At 39.7% G+C, this 12,798-nt stretch overlaps 1 protein-coding gene across 4 annotated transcripts in view; it reads left to right on the forward strand.

Moving 5' to 3' along the window:
* Nucleotides 1–2,341: 2,341 nt before the first annotated feature.
* The window catches only part of LRRC4C (leucine rich repeat containing 4C), a 900,227-nt gene continuing 889,770 nt past the window's right edge, over nt 2,342–12,798 (forward strand). For all 4 annotated transcript variants that reach the window (XR_004000053.1, XM_030560004.1, XM_030560005.1 and 1 more), the window contains exon 1: nt 2,342–2,936. The gene's annotated coding sequence lies outside the window, so the exon portion shown is untranslated. The remainder of the gene's footprint in view (nt 2,937–12,798) is intronic.

The following is a 12,798-nucleotide window of genomic DNA, read 5'->3' on the forward strand; positions in this document are numbered from 1 at the left end:
ATGGAAAGTCTCTTTCATATAGAACCGCTTATTCAGAACAATCCCAGAACTTTCAAGTATAAGATGTGAATTCCTCAAATCATCTTGGTGGTTACAGTTGTTTGACAACACACACCACAACAACGCTTAGGACAGGAAGTACAGAATGCTTTAGTCATCTGTAACTAGACAGGTAAATTTAGTGTGGCAGATTGTGATTGTCCACACTGGAACTTGACCAGGACACTGGTGCTTCCTTACAGAAAGTTCTATGGGATATTTAATGATCACAAGTGGCAAACCTAGCTTCTTGAGAATCACTGAGCCTACTAATACCATGGTGGAGTATTGGTTTGGTCCTTAATTGGAAAGAGCATCTGTTGTTCCCATTGTTTAGATAGTGTCATTCATGTTTGTGGCTGAAGGAAATTAGCTTCTTCCTTAAGGGGTTTACAGACAGTGATGATGGTAATTCTGGGTAGTGTGTCGGGGAAGGAATTGAAACATAAAAACAAAGAGAGTTGGAACAGTTATGCTCAGCACGTCTTGTTCCAAGATTTTTAATACAAATCATTTGTTAAAATTGGAGTGTGAGCTAAATTAGGGATTGATGTGTGAGCTAAATTAGGGTTGGTTGGTCAGTGGTAGAAGGCTATATTTTCAATCTTCTGAATCAGTTCCCTGTAGCATCTTCTGTTTTCCCATCCAAATGCAAAACAGGTCCAGCCCCGTTTAAGTTGAATGATCTGGTGAGCCCACAGTCCAGAGTTTCATGGTTGTAGAGTTCACTTACGAACAGTGCATCTTTATTCAGTACTTCCATATAATCAGTGGGAATATTTCTGAAAGGTGAGGAATTGATTGCCCTGAATATGGCAGTCCTCTATTCCGAGCAGTAATAGCAGTGCCAGAGGCAGTTTCCCCATACTGCCCAACCAAAAAGGTCTGAACCCTGTCGAGGAAGGACCAGTTAAAACTGTGGGAAGATATTCCATCTTTGTGCCCATTCAGTCACCATTTATTTTTCAGTCCTTGACCCAATGCTACCAACAAGACGTTTGACTAAAGCTAATTATGAAGGTTATATTTGTGATGTGGGCATGTTTATGCTGAGACCACCTCATTTCACATATATCATTGACCAGCTATCTCTGTCTGGTATTGATAGCACTTACTGCTGGCCATAGTTGGATTCAAACCCTTAATCTAGGAGGCTCAGTATCTCAGTACCACTCCACTGAGCCATCCAGTCTAAAAACAGTCATAACATCAAAAAATATTCACATCTCTTGAAAAGTTTTTTTTTCTTTGTTTGCAGGTATCCCTTCCTCTGATTCCTGAATTGAATAATATGTAGTGTAATCTTCTGGAAAAGACTGGGTTTTTAATAATAAAATATTTACCTGCACCACATGGCTTGAATGCTGAACTTAAACAGAAGAACCCAGTAAAACATCACTGGCTGAGCAGAGTCTTCCAAGAGAGTGAACCTCAATGTGAATGGTGCTCCGCAGCTAGGATTTCTACACCCCAGATGCTCAAAGGCTAATGCACTGATGAAGGGCCACTTCTTAACCAATATACAGTACTACAATTCCATTCTGTTGGCTGCATGGCATCATATTATTGAAGTACACTGTGCTGATAACTTCAAACTCATGTCACATCACTGAAATATTTCTGTAGAAGAATAGATTTCATTGAGAAACAGAGAATTATCAAGCACACCTGGAACCATAATGTCTTATGTCTATCAATTCAAACCCTGCTTGACTCACTAATGTTTTTCACACCTTATCAAAAATCTGTCTGTTTATACCAATAATCACTCATCTTTGGATATTTGTTTCCCATCTCAAGATTGATAGGAAGGGGCTGCTTTTAAAAATCATTTATATGTAGTGTAGCGGTGGATTTAAAATATTGCGTAGGTCCCTTTGAGCCTTTTTACTAGCCTAATGAATCTCTCTCTGAATGTTGTTTCTCTCACAACTGCCAGGTCATGGCCCTAGGTTTCTAAAGCATTTAGCACCCTCCTTTTATCCTAAATAAAATAAGATCTCTGGCTCTGGTATTCCTTGAAAGTAATAATCCAGATTAATTCAAGCTTCTATAGCACTGTGGAAACAGTTTCCCATTCCACCTGCAACTAAATCTAGAGACTTCCCCCACAGAAAATACACACATACATACACACCACACACACAGAGTACGTAGAATGCCTTGAAGAAACTGTAGCTAACCACCTTATTAGTATTCCTCCCTCCTCTGTGTTTCACTTGCAGCAACAGAGGGCTGAGCAAAATGCAGTAGAACAGGGACAGAGACAGAGCTGGCAATCATCTCAATGCAGGCTGCTGAATGTAGGGGGTGGGGGGGATGCAGCAAAGCAAGATTAATAACCTTGCCATAATCCTGTGCACTCTGGAAGGAGATACCTCTGGTGATGGAGCCATTCTTGTCTTGATTAATTGGACTGAGTGAGTGAGTGGCTGGCAATCCACCTGGTTTGGAGGGGACCCTGTGTTTTGCTGTTCTTTGAATCCTCTACCCATCTGAGAAGGTAACAGTGAGACATACCATCTGCAGCACACACAGCAGCTATTGGAGGCTACTACTGACAGTTTGCACTACAGTTTTTGGTGAGCAAGAAGCCAGGTATCATGTAACAGTGGAGATTAATATATCCAGGGCACTCAATTTCACAGTCTGGTCTCTCAGCCACCTCCCCCCAGCAAACACCCTTTTCCAATTGCCTTTGAGTTCTGGGCTCACTTTTGACATAATCTTTTGGACACATTTTGCTGGGAATGGAAGATCAGTAAATGGAACCTTTGAAAACTAATCATTTTGCTCCTATGTGACTTGAAAAAATAAACAGAAAAAGAAGAATTCAAGTCCATCTGGAGGAATTTTTAATATCCTTTGGAGAAGTTTTAGGAGGGACCATCTAAAAGGTAAGTCCAGGGGCTTGCCTGCCCTTTCTTCCTCCTTATGTTGTTTATGCTTGATTTATTTCATATTGAAAGAAGCTAAAAGATGAGTATGGTGCACCTATAGTGCATGGTGACACAGTGTAGGTGTGTTGTGGACTGTGCTTGTCATTTGCAACCCCCCCCACACCTCTCTTTGATTTCATTTTTTATTTCCTTAGTATTTGCAGAGCTAAAGTACCTGTAAAATAATGAGCCAGAGTGTTGAGAAATGTTGGTAAAATAGCATTTGAAAGCTTTTTCTAGTTTCAAAGTCCAAAGGAATTCTCTCTCATACACGCACAAAAAGCCCACGCAATAACTTCAATGGGAGTCTCTGTATTTTCACAAATCATGTTTTTTTTGGTCCTCTATGCATTTCAGTCTGCTCTGAAGCAATGAATATGCGAATACAGAAAGCTGCTCCTGCTGCTGTTAGCTGGAGCAGATGACAGAATGGAAATTGTTGAGGATTTGTGGACCACTCTGTTATGGGAGTTTCTCTGCTATTGCTTCTCATTAACCTATTGAATGCATCTTGCTCTGTTTTAAGGCTACAGCATTTGCAAAATATTTGGGGTCATATCTCTAATCCTTCCCAATCAGATTAAAGTGCCAATCACAAATGGTTTCTTATCGCCTCTCATTTATTTGGATGGGAGGGGGGACACAAGAGAGAGGTTTAAGGTGGTATCAGGCATACAGGTGTTCTAAGTAACTGCCTTGTCCAGCATGTTTTATTGTAGGGTAACGTTTCCTAGGATCTATTAAACCACTTGGCATTTGCGATATTCAGGGTCTGAACCTAGAGCCCCCGACAGGTGATTTTCTTCAGGAATGCTGAGACTGTTGTAGCCATTCCCATCCTCCAATTATTTAATGAAAGTAAAATACTATTGTATCACAGTAGCATCAGGGATCCTGCACTTGAAGGCGTTTTATTGCTGCATTGACAGCACTTAGCTTTCCCAAAGAGGTGAGAGATCCATTTGTAAATACATTTCTGAGATGCCTGGTTCCCCAAGTGGAATTGCTAGGGACTTATTCCTTCTCAATTATATGAATATGAATGACTAATACTGAAAGACATGGTATCTATTTGATGGAATTATCTACAGCTAGCTAGCTGTTCTAGAAAGGCACAGCTATAAATGTGGCAATACTGAATAGGCAGAGATAGAGGGGTGCTGAAGCGTATATGTATGTATATATAAAATAGGTTACAATGCATAAGACCGCCGAAGACACATCCTATTTGATGTAGCCTTTTTATTTGCTCCATTATGTATGAAGAAATGTAATGAGGCTTTTTTTGAATGGGTATTGCATTGTAAAACTAAACACTTAATGAAAAGGCCTCTGCTACAGAGTAATTGAATAATCTCATATTATTACATCTTGCATGTCAATCAGTCTCTGCCTGTATTTGTGGCTGTTCTCATATACCAGCTTGATAGAGGGATTAAACAAGGAAAGCTGGTTATAGCTATGTTTCCCCTTGTTTTCTGCAAGTGATATTCCATCCCGCAGCAATGTTACTGTATAGGAATATGACAGGCAAATCTGTGTCCGAACACAGTATAACTTACCATTTATTTCCTCCCACTATACTTCTCTTGGACCCTCCTCATCTTCACATGAGGCATATGGATTGCGATTGCTTTTACATTTACATTGTCTCAGGGGGAGGATTTTAAACACAATCCTATGGGAATCTCCAGGACTCTTTTCTTTTGAAAAGGGAACTAAGGTAAGAGTCTTCAGATGGAGAGAAAAGAGAACTAAGGTAAAAGAGACTTCAGATGGAGAGAAAGTTAGGGGGTGGATAACATACAAACTGGAAATGAAAAACTTTCATATTCTGGGAGGATGGAGGACACACAAGATGCCCTAGCCCACTCTGATAGGGTGCAAATTATCCTCAACTCAGCAGGCCAACAATGGGAATTGAAAGGTTGCCATCACTTCAGTTGATTGGATGGTAACGATGCAGCCTAACCATAGCAAGATCAATAGAGAGAAGGGTGCACTTCTCTTTGAGTTCAGATGATGTCTGTGTTTGTGTATATGAGGCCAATGTTTTCTGTTTTGTTTTTTGTTGGATGGTTAAGCTGTAAAGATAATTTGTAGCCAACTAACTAATGTAAAAGTTATTCTTGAAGTGTGTAGATTAGCAAAGTTACTCAGAGAATGCTTCATTTTAATTATCTGTTTACTTCTTGATCAATTTAGATTCCTTTCATGGACTTGATTACTAATTTCCTAAATGTAATGTTCCATAGGCATTTTCTTCTGCATTTTAACTCTGATAACTCTATAGGATGGATGTTAAAGTTACTGAAACAGTATTAATTATCCTTATGGCACAGAGGAAGCAGATAACATTTAGTATTGCCAGATTTCATGACAAGCTAGTTTATCTAAGATCTGACTTAAGCAGCAGCTTGGAGTGTATAGGAAAGTGGAATAGAAAAATGTACAATTAAAACAACTATTTAAATGAAAATATGAAATGTCTCATTTCCTATTTTATCCCAGTTCATGACTGGACTTGGAGATATTATTTTTTACATTGCAGAAATATGAAGAATTCCATAGTTAATGCTGTTTTCCATGTTCTGTTTGAGGGATTATAAAAGCTCACTGTTCTGCATAGTGTGTGTATCAGCATGTTGCTATTGGAAGGTCCGTAAGAGTTCTTAAACCAAAGAATGTAGCGCCGCAGTAGAAGCTTCCCAGCAGAAATGTAGGTACAGTGAGATTGTCAAAGACTGAATTGCCTAAATATTATTTTAAGAATATGTGGAAGATAAAAGGAACATTCAAATTTCTTCCCTATTTAGTTCCAGTCAGTTGAGCAGCTCCTCTCCCTTTCTCTCTCATTGCTGAAGTCAGCCAGCCAGGCACAATGATCCTCCAGCACATGTTTCTATGTTTTTAAGACCCTGGGTGCTTTACACATGAATTCTTCCTTTCCTCAGAAACAAGCTGGGCTGACAACTGGCAAGTGAGCTTAGCCACTCTATACTGGCCAAAAAGGAAGAAAAAAGAAAAGAAAAACAATATCCTTCCAGCAATTCCAGGACTTGAACAAAAAGTAAAAGCTGTGTAGGCTGACGATGCACAGTTTTGATTGTTGAGTCACCATATTAGTCTAGAATATTATGTTGCATTAAAGTGCTAACATTGGGGCCAGTGTTGAAATAAATGGCTAGAGTAGTTTAGTATAGAGTAGAGTAGTTTAGCAATAAACATGTACCCTGGATTGAAGAAAATGCACTTTCTTAGTGGCAGATCATTTTGCAGGTACTCTGTGACTGTTTACCCCTTTAGAAATAACTTCATGCCTAGAGCCAAAGGTGGCTTGTGAAATTAGAATAAGTAGGAGGGCAAGAGAGGATGTGGGGTTACTTGGTCTCAACTGGAGCACGTAGTAATACAAGACCAACCATGAGTTTCAACTGCTGTAACAAGTTAGCCATCTGAAATCTTTTATTTAATATAAATATTATCATAAATTAAATGTACCATGAACTCAACACTGTTTAAAAACGAAAAAAAAAAAAATAGAAGAAACTGCAACCTCTGCTCTACAGCCTGCAGTTTCAGTGCCATCACGTTACCAATCTCTGTCTTCCCTTCAGCAGATGCCCAAAATAAAGTTTATTAGGGAGGCTGAAGTATCTGCTAACCCCTAGAGAGGTCAGTTCTTTCAGGCCACCATCTAGGTTACCTGGGAGGCAGCTGATGTGCAATGTCTTGTATGTCTCCTGGAAGAAGGCTTTATTTCTTGACTTTCTTTAGGTTCATTTTTAGTCAAGGTGAAATAAAAACACACTGACATAATCCATTTAAAAAAATGATATTGTGGCCCAGGATCACTGCTGTACCAGTATACAGGATAGACTTTTCTGCATCTGTGACTGCATGTAACCTGCTCAACAGTGTCATCTATTGGCATGTGACATTTTTATTTTCTGGAGTCAGCTTTCATTGTTCTGTGTTACTAACACAATTTTCTTACATTTATAGTTTCACCTACTATGTCATTGATCAAATTTTGTGTGAGATCACATGTACCTTGCCAGCTGGGAGGAATGGAACATCCAGTGTATGTGGGCTGGTCTACACTAGGAGGGGTTATCGATCTAAGATACTTCGACTTCAGCTATGCTATTCATGTAGCTGAAGTTGCATATCTTAGATCAAGTTACCTGAGGTCCTCACAGCGCGGATTGATGTCCAATTGATGACACACGATATATCGATCCCCTAGAAATCGATTGCTACCCGCCGATGTGGCTGATAGTGAAGACGTACCCTGTGACACATCATGACCTGTTCCCTTAGTTTGTTTAGTTTGTATCTAAAAAGTTTTCATGTTAGTTGAAAAGCCTCTGGGTGGTTTGTTTGTGGGGATTGAATCTGGAACATTTGATCTGAACACATGGTGTGTCTGAGCTAAAAGACACAGCACTGTTACCTTAAAGGCTATATAGACTCAACCTCTGTATGGGTCAACTGCTAGAGAAGGATAGAAAGCCACAGTGTAAGCATGGGTTATACTTACATATTTAGCCACTAACGTCTCCAGATCTTAGTGAAGAGATAATTTAGAAAACTTCTGCAGGGGAAGTTACAAGATACAGCACTGGGGCTTCATGTTTGTTATTTCACTGTAGAGTTCACTTTTATATATACCCACTGCAATTTAAAATATAATCAAGGTTGTGAAAATAAGATTAGATAACTCCTGGAGATTAGTGACACAAGCCAAGATGAAACAGTCTTACAGAGGGATCTGAAGGAAAGGAAAGCTTGCCCAGTGAACAGGCGAAAGGAGCCTTTTCCAGACATAGGGGTCAGCATGCTAAAGCTGCAGAGATGTGAGGGAGGAGGACATGGGGGAAGCGATTAGAGAAAGGTGGGGAAAGTGCAGAAGAGAATGAATATTGTGGAAGACAGAGGGTAGGAGAAGGTGTCAGGGGTTACTCGAAGTAGAGGGCTGGGAGTGAGAGAAGGAAGATATGATAGGTAGACAAAGGGAGTATAGGGAGTAAGGCAGTGAGGAGGTCAGTATAGTAAGCAAAGGCAGAGCCCTGCAGGGCTGTGAAGATGAGAAGTCTGAATTTAGTTTAAGAGGATTGGGAGGAAGATAGTGTTGGGTGTCAAAACAGCAGCTAGAAGCAATGGATTCTGGATACAATGGAGCTTGGAGAAGCAGTCCCCAGGATGGAACTAAAACAGGTGGAATAGATGGACCCTTTCACATTTATATGTTTGACTTGACTGTCCAAATACTATATCTGGAAGTCCTATTTGGACTGACACTTTGAAAATCTGCCTCACAGAAGAAATATGGAGACCCTTCTACAAAAGCAAGGAATTCATGTCAGTGGGTATTTTAGTTCATTTTTGAAAACCCAATCATTTGATACTCTAATCTCTTAAGAAGTTTGTGCGACTGAAGTAACCCTCAGAGCATTTGGGTTGTACAATGTTTTTTATGCAATCACACACCCATCTTTAAGCGAAGACTGAAGCCAAAGCTAAAATCTGTAAGGGCTTCTTAGAGTGTTGGTAGCGAAAGGTGACCATAAATATGCTATATATTATCTGTCCTAGTATATATAAAGAAACCTTGCTATTTGTCTTAATTGGACTACTTAATACAGACTTTGGAAGCCAAACAGAAAATACCGTGTGCTCTTTTCCAATTCTGCATGGTTTATATTGAGGCTGATCTGTATGCATGTTTCTTTTTCTTTATCTTTTTTTTTTTAATGCTACTGAAATTTCAAGACTGTTCTACTTTTTCTGCAGAAGCCTTTGGCCACAATTACCTAATCATAGCAGTGTTTTTCAGATGCAGCTCTTGTTCTTGTGTATCATATAGAAGATACAGTGTCTGTCTTTGGAGTTTAATGGAGAACAAAAAGGTCTCAGCATAGCGGGAATTGCACTAGTCCTACCACACTCCATCCTGTTATACAACCACCACATGTCTTGGCCAAGCAGTAAGTGAGAGAGGGACAGAGTGTAGTTTATCTTGCCAGGCTTTTCCTTTCCTCTTTTGTCATAGATATTTGTGTATAGCTGCAGTAACCTGCTCTTATTCTGCAGGAGGTCACAGCCTTTCCAAACTGTACAAAGATCGCTAAGAATCAGAATTCCCTGGCAATGAGTTTTGTAGTATAAGCAGTTTTACCCAATCCTGAGAAGAGTGACGGGACAGAGAGGTAACTGAGAAACTTCTTATAATAAAAATACTTGGCTTGGCAATGCCTCCTTAAGAGTCTTAGACTGTTTAAAAGAATCTTGTAATCTGTGCTTTAATACTTACATCTTGTTCCTGAGGTGGGCAAGGAGGTAGGGTCTCTCTCTTTGTTCGTTTAATTTAACACAGAGGTTCCACACTTGCCTTCAAACCTCTGGAGTCTTTTGGGCCGCCTCTTTTTTTCATGAGCTTCAACTGGGATAAGTTTTTTCCTTTCATTGAATCTTTGGAAGTCTTGGATCTTCCCCTAACCTTGGAGACCAACTATCTTTCCTGTTTCTGTAAAGGCGACTGAAGGCCAAGCAAGTAAACGTTCCCTGTGTTGAAGTCTCCATGTGAAATATTCATTTAACACAGGAGATCTCTGTCTCTATAGAGCATAGGTGATGGTCCTGGGGGTGCTGCCACACCTCCTGGCTTGAAATGGTTTCCATCATATACAGGGTTTACAGTTTGGCTCAATGGCTTTCAGCACCCCCACTATAAAAGTTGTTCCAGCGCCCCTGCTGTAGAGAGAACTTATTGTTCAGAGAAGAAGTTGAGGAATAGAAGTCAGTCACCTTGTTTCCACATGAATTTTAATCAAACTCTCCCTGTAGTACTTCTCCAGCTCCACAATTTTTGTTCTTTACAATCCTACCTCCCAACAAAAATATTAGCTATGATGTGAACCTCTTAAGGTTCAGAGATTGTTCAGTTTGGATAGAATTTTAATTGAATATTTTGGTCAGCAAACTTGGACTAGACTTCTCCACTGCCAGACTTGTGTGACTATCCTGCACATGTACATAGGCACAGTTCAAAATAGCCCTTATTGTCCATGGGCAACAGCTCCATCAGGTGAGCCAGGCAGAGTTTGCTGCTGGTTATCCCCAGAACATGTAGTGAAACTGTCTCACCAGGAGGTCACCTTTTGTTCCTTGTTACTGTGGGAGATAAAGAGAGGAAGATTTAGGAACAGAATTTTATAATCAAAATGATAGTTTTGAGGATCCAGAGCTATTGAAAACAGGTAAAAAATACTGTCCCGTGATGGGCACTGACGTAGTTCCGATTGGGGGGAATTATTTCTGTGTTTTGTGGTGAGGTAGAGAAGAGACTGGCTCATCATAGTTAGAAAGTCAGGGTTGCTGCAAAGCCAGTGGTATTAATTAGTAAAATGCCCATCATCTTGGATGGATTTTAAGCATAATTCCTCTTCCAGGGATTCTGTCCGGATGAAATTCATATGTTTAAAAATAACAATATCCATCCTTTTATCACAAATTACACCCTACATTATTAAGACTGAAATAACTTTGAAAATATAATTTGCTTCCGAACATTAATGCTGTTTTGTTTTTCCTTTTTGGTTTCATTCACCTCAAACAGTGAGGCTACAGTGGCGACTCTCTGGGCTGGATCCTCAGGTAATTTAAATAGGCAAGTAGTTCCATTGGAGCCATGGCAGTTTGCACTAGCTGAGGATCTGCCTCCCAGTGTGTAGCCAGTTTTTGTTATGGAAGTTTCCAAAGTATTATGGAAGTATTGCAAAACTCTGTCTGGAACAGGGAATTGACACAGCACTCTACAAATATATGGGCAATCTTGCAAACTTTTACTATCTGACTTGGGCCCATTGATGTTAATGAGTTAAGCCTGGTAGTTAGCAGTACAACCAGTAGTAAAGACAAGGTCTTTGGGCCAAAGAATGTCTTAAATCTAAAGCCCTGATTTTACATTTAATTTAATGGGACTGCACAGATGCCCAGACCCATAAGGAACTTTTTAGGATAATAGTCCTAAAGATCAGAATTTACTGCCACTAAATCATTTTTGGTTGGTTGGTGTTTTTTTTGTTTTTTTTTTGCATTGATAACAATGGAATTGAGATTTGTGTAGCACCGTGCTCTTATGTTTGAATTTCTAAGACTACAGGGGAAGTTTTAAAATAAGGGGATGGTGGAATACTTTAATTGGTTTATTTTCTTAAAGAAAAAATCAGAACTTGTCTATTAGGATATTTGTCAAAGCTTTTTTTAAGGATAGATATCTTATGTTTTGGAACCTATGCTTTGACTTTCTGCCTTGTCCTTTTAATGTTCCCATTTTCTTTCCATGGTCTGGGATAGCTGGTGAATGTGGAGCTCAAAGGGAAGAGTGAAGTGATATATGTGGGGATGAAAGTGCCTGTGGATGAAGCCACACCTTCTTTCCATGTAACAGATTGGAGGTCTGTTGAAATTCAGTGTCTCTTTATTCTCCTGTGACTCTTCTTGTCTTCTCCAAAAGCCTCTGTGAAAGTAACACATATCAGTCTTTTGTCCCGCTCCTTCACATAACTAAACCTTTCCCTACCCCACTCATGTGTCCTGAGAGCTAAGATCTATACTGCATCTGATAAATATGAATCTCCTTTAATTCTAGCATGAGTGGCATGTGCTTTTGAAGCAGGAGGATCTATGCTTTGTCCTTGCTGCTTCCAAGAAGATGCAAGTAGCCATGGTGTGAAGCCCTAGCTAGCCATGGATTTGATACAATATGATTATGCACATACCCAGTAGTTCATGTTCCTTGCCCTCGTATGTTTCATGTGTTGTATAGTGTAGTGTGGTAAGGAACTTATTGATATGTACAGGATGCAGACTACTTAATCAAGATATTATATAGCTTTTTTATTTTTATTTTTTCCCCAAAGCAAGTCAATGGTTCCAGCTACACGCAGCTAGCTAGTCTCCAGGACATAAATGGCAAAGCGGTGCTTTTTTTTTTTTTAATTTCTCCACTCTTAAAAGTCATACTAGTTCTAATTAATTTATTTTCTCTGCATTATTGTAACAAATGGCTTTAATGACATTTCATTGTGCATATAATGCCTTAAGTGCTTTATACAATGAAGAACTGTTTTTCTTGCTAGAGCTTTGAATTTCTACTTGCAGGAGTTTTGCAAGCTGTAATCATGTTTGAATTTGTTCTTGAATAGCTTTTAAAATTTATTCTTTCATGAAACAAAACAGTATTCTGGCCTGAGATCATGCTGTCAACCTGGCAGAGTCAAAACAGGGGAAGGAGCACCATAAGGCCAACACATTGCTCTCTTTGTGGGCAGGTAAGGGTCAGGGATTCAGGTAGTATCTCAATCTAACACTTATTAAATGGCTTATGCTTAAACCATTCTCTTCTCAGTCCCATTCCCCACAACCTTCTTCCAAGACCCCTTTTATCCTTGATAAGGACTCTGCTCCTTCTACCAGGTTTCAGCTCTCTCTCTCTTCTCCTGGATGCTTAGCTCAGTTTGCTTCCCAGCTTTCTCACAATCCCTCCCCATCCATCTGGTTCATGTTTGCCCTCCTTACCCTTCTTACTCAGGCCTCCAGTTAATCCTTTTATGTTCAAATATGCTTTGTTCTGGTTCATCGCCCATTTAATATCTGAGGCCTAGTACTACCATTTCAGTTCTTGCATGATAGAATACTGGTCAGCTCCAGGAGCGTAAGGACTGGAATTGCAAAGGGTGGTACCGAGGCTTAGCATCAAAGTGCATTGGCATAACGGGTTGGGATTCCAGCACCTCAGTAGTTATTTCAAGTC

This window comes from Gopherus evgoodei, chromosome 4 (assembly GCF_007399415.2).
Source record: "Gopherus evgoodei ecotype Sinaloan lineage chromosome 4, rGopEvg1_v1.p, whole genome shotgun sequence".
NCBI lineage: Eukaryota > Metazoa > Chordata > Testudines > Testudinidae > Gopherus > Gopherus evgoodei.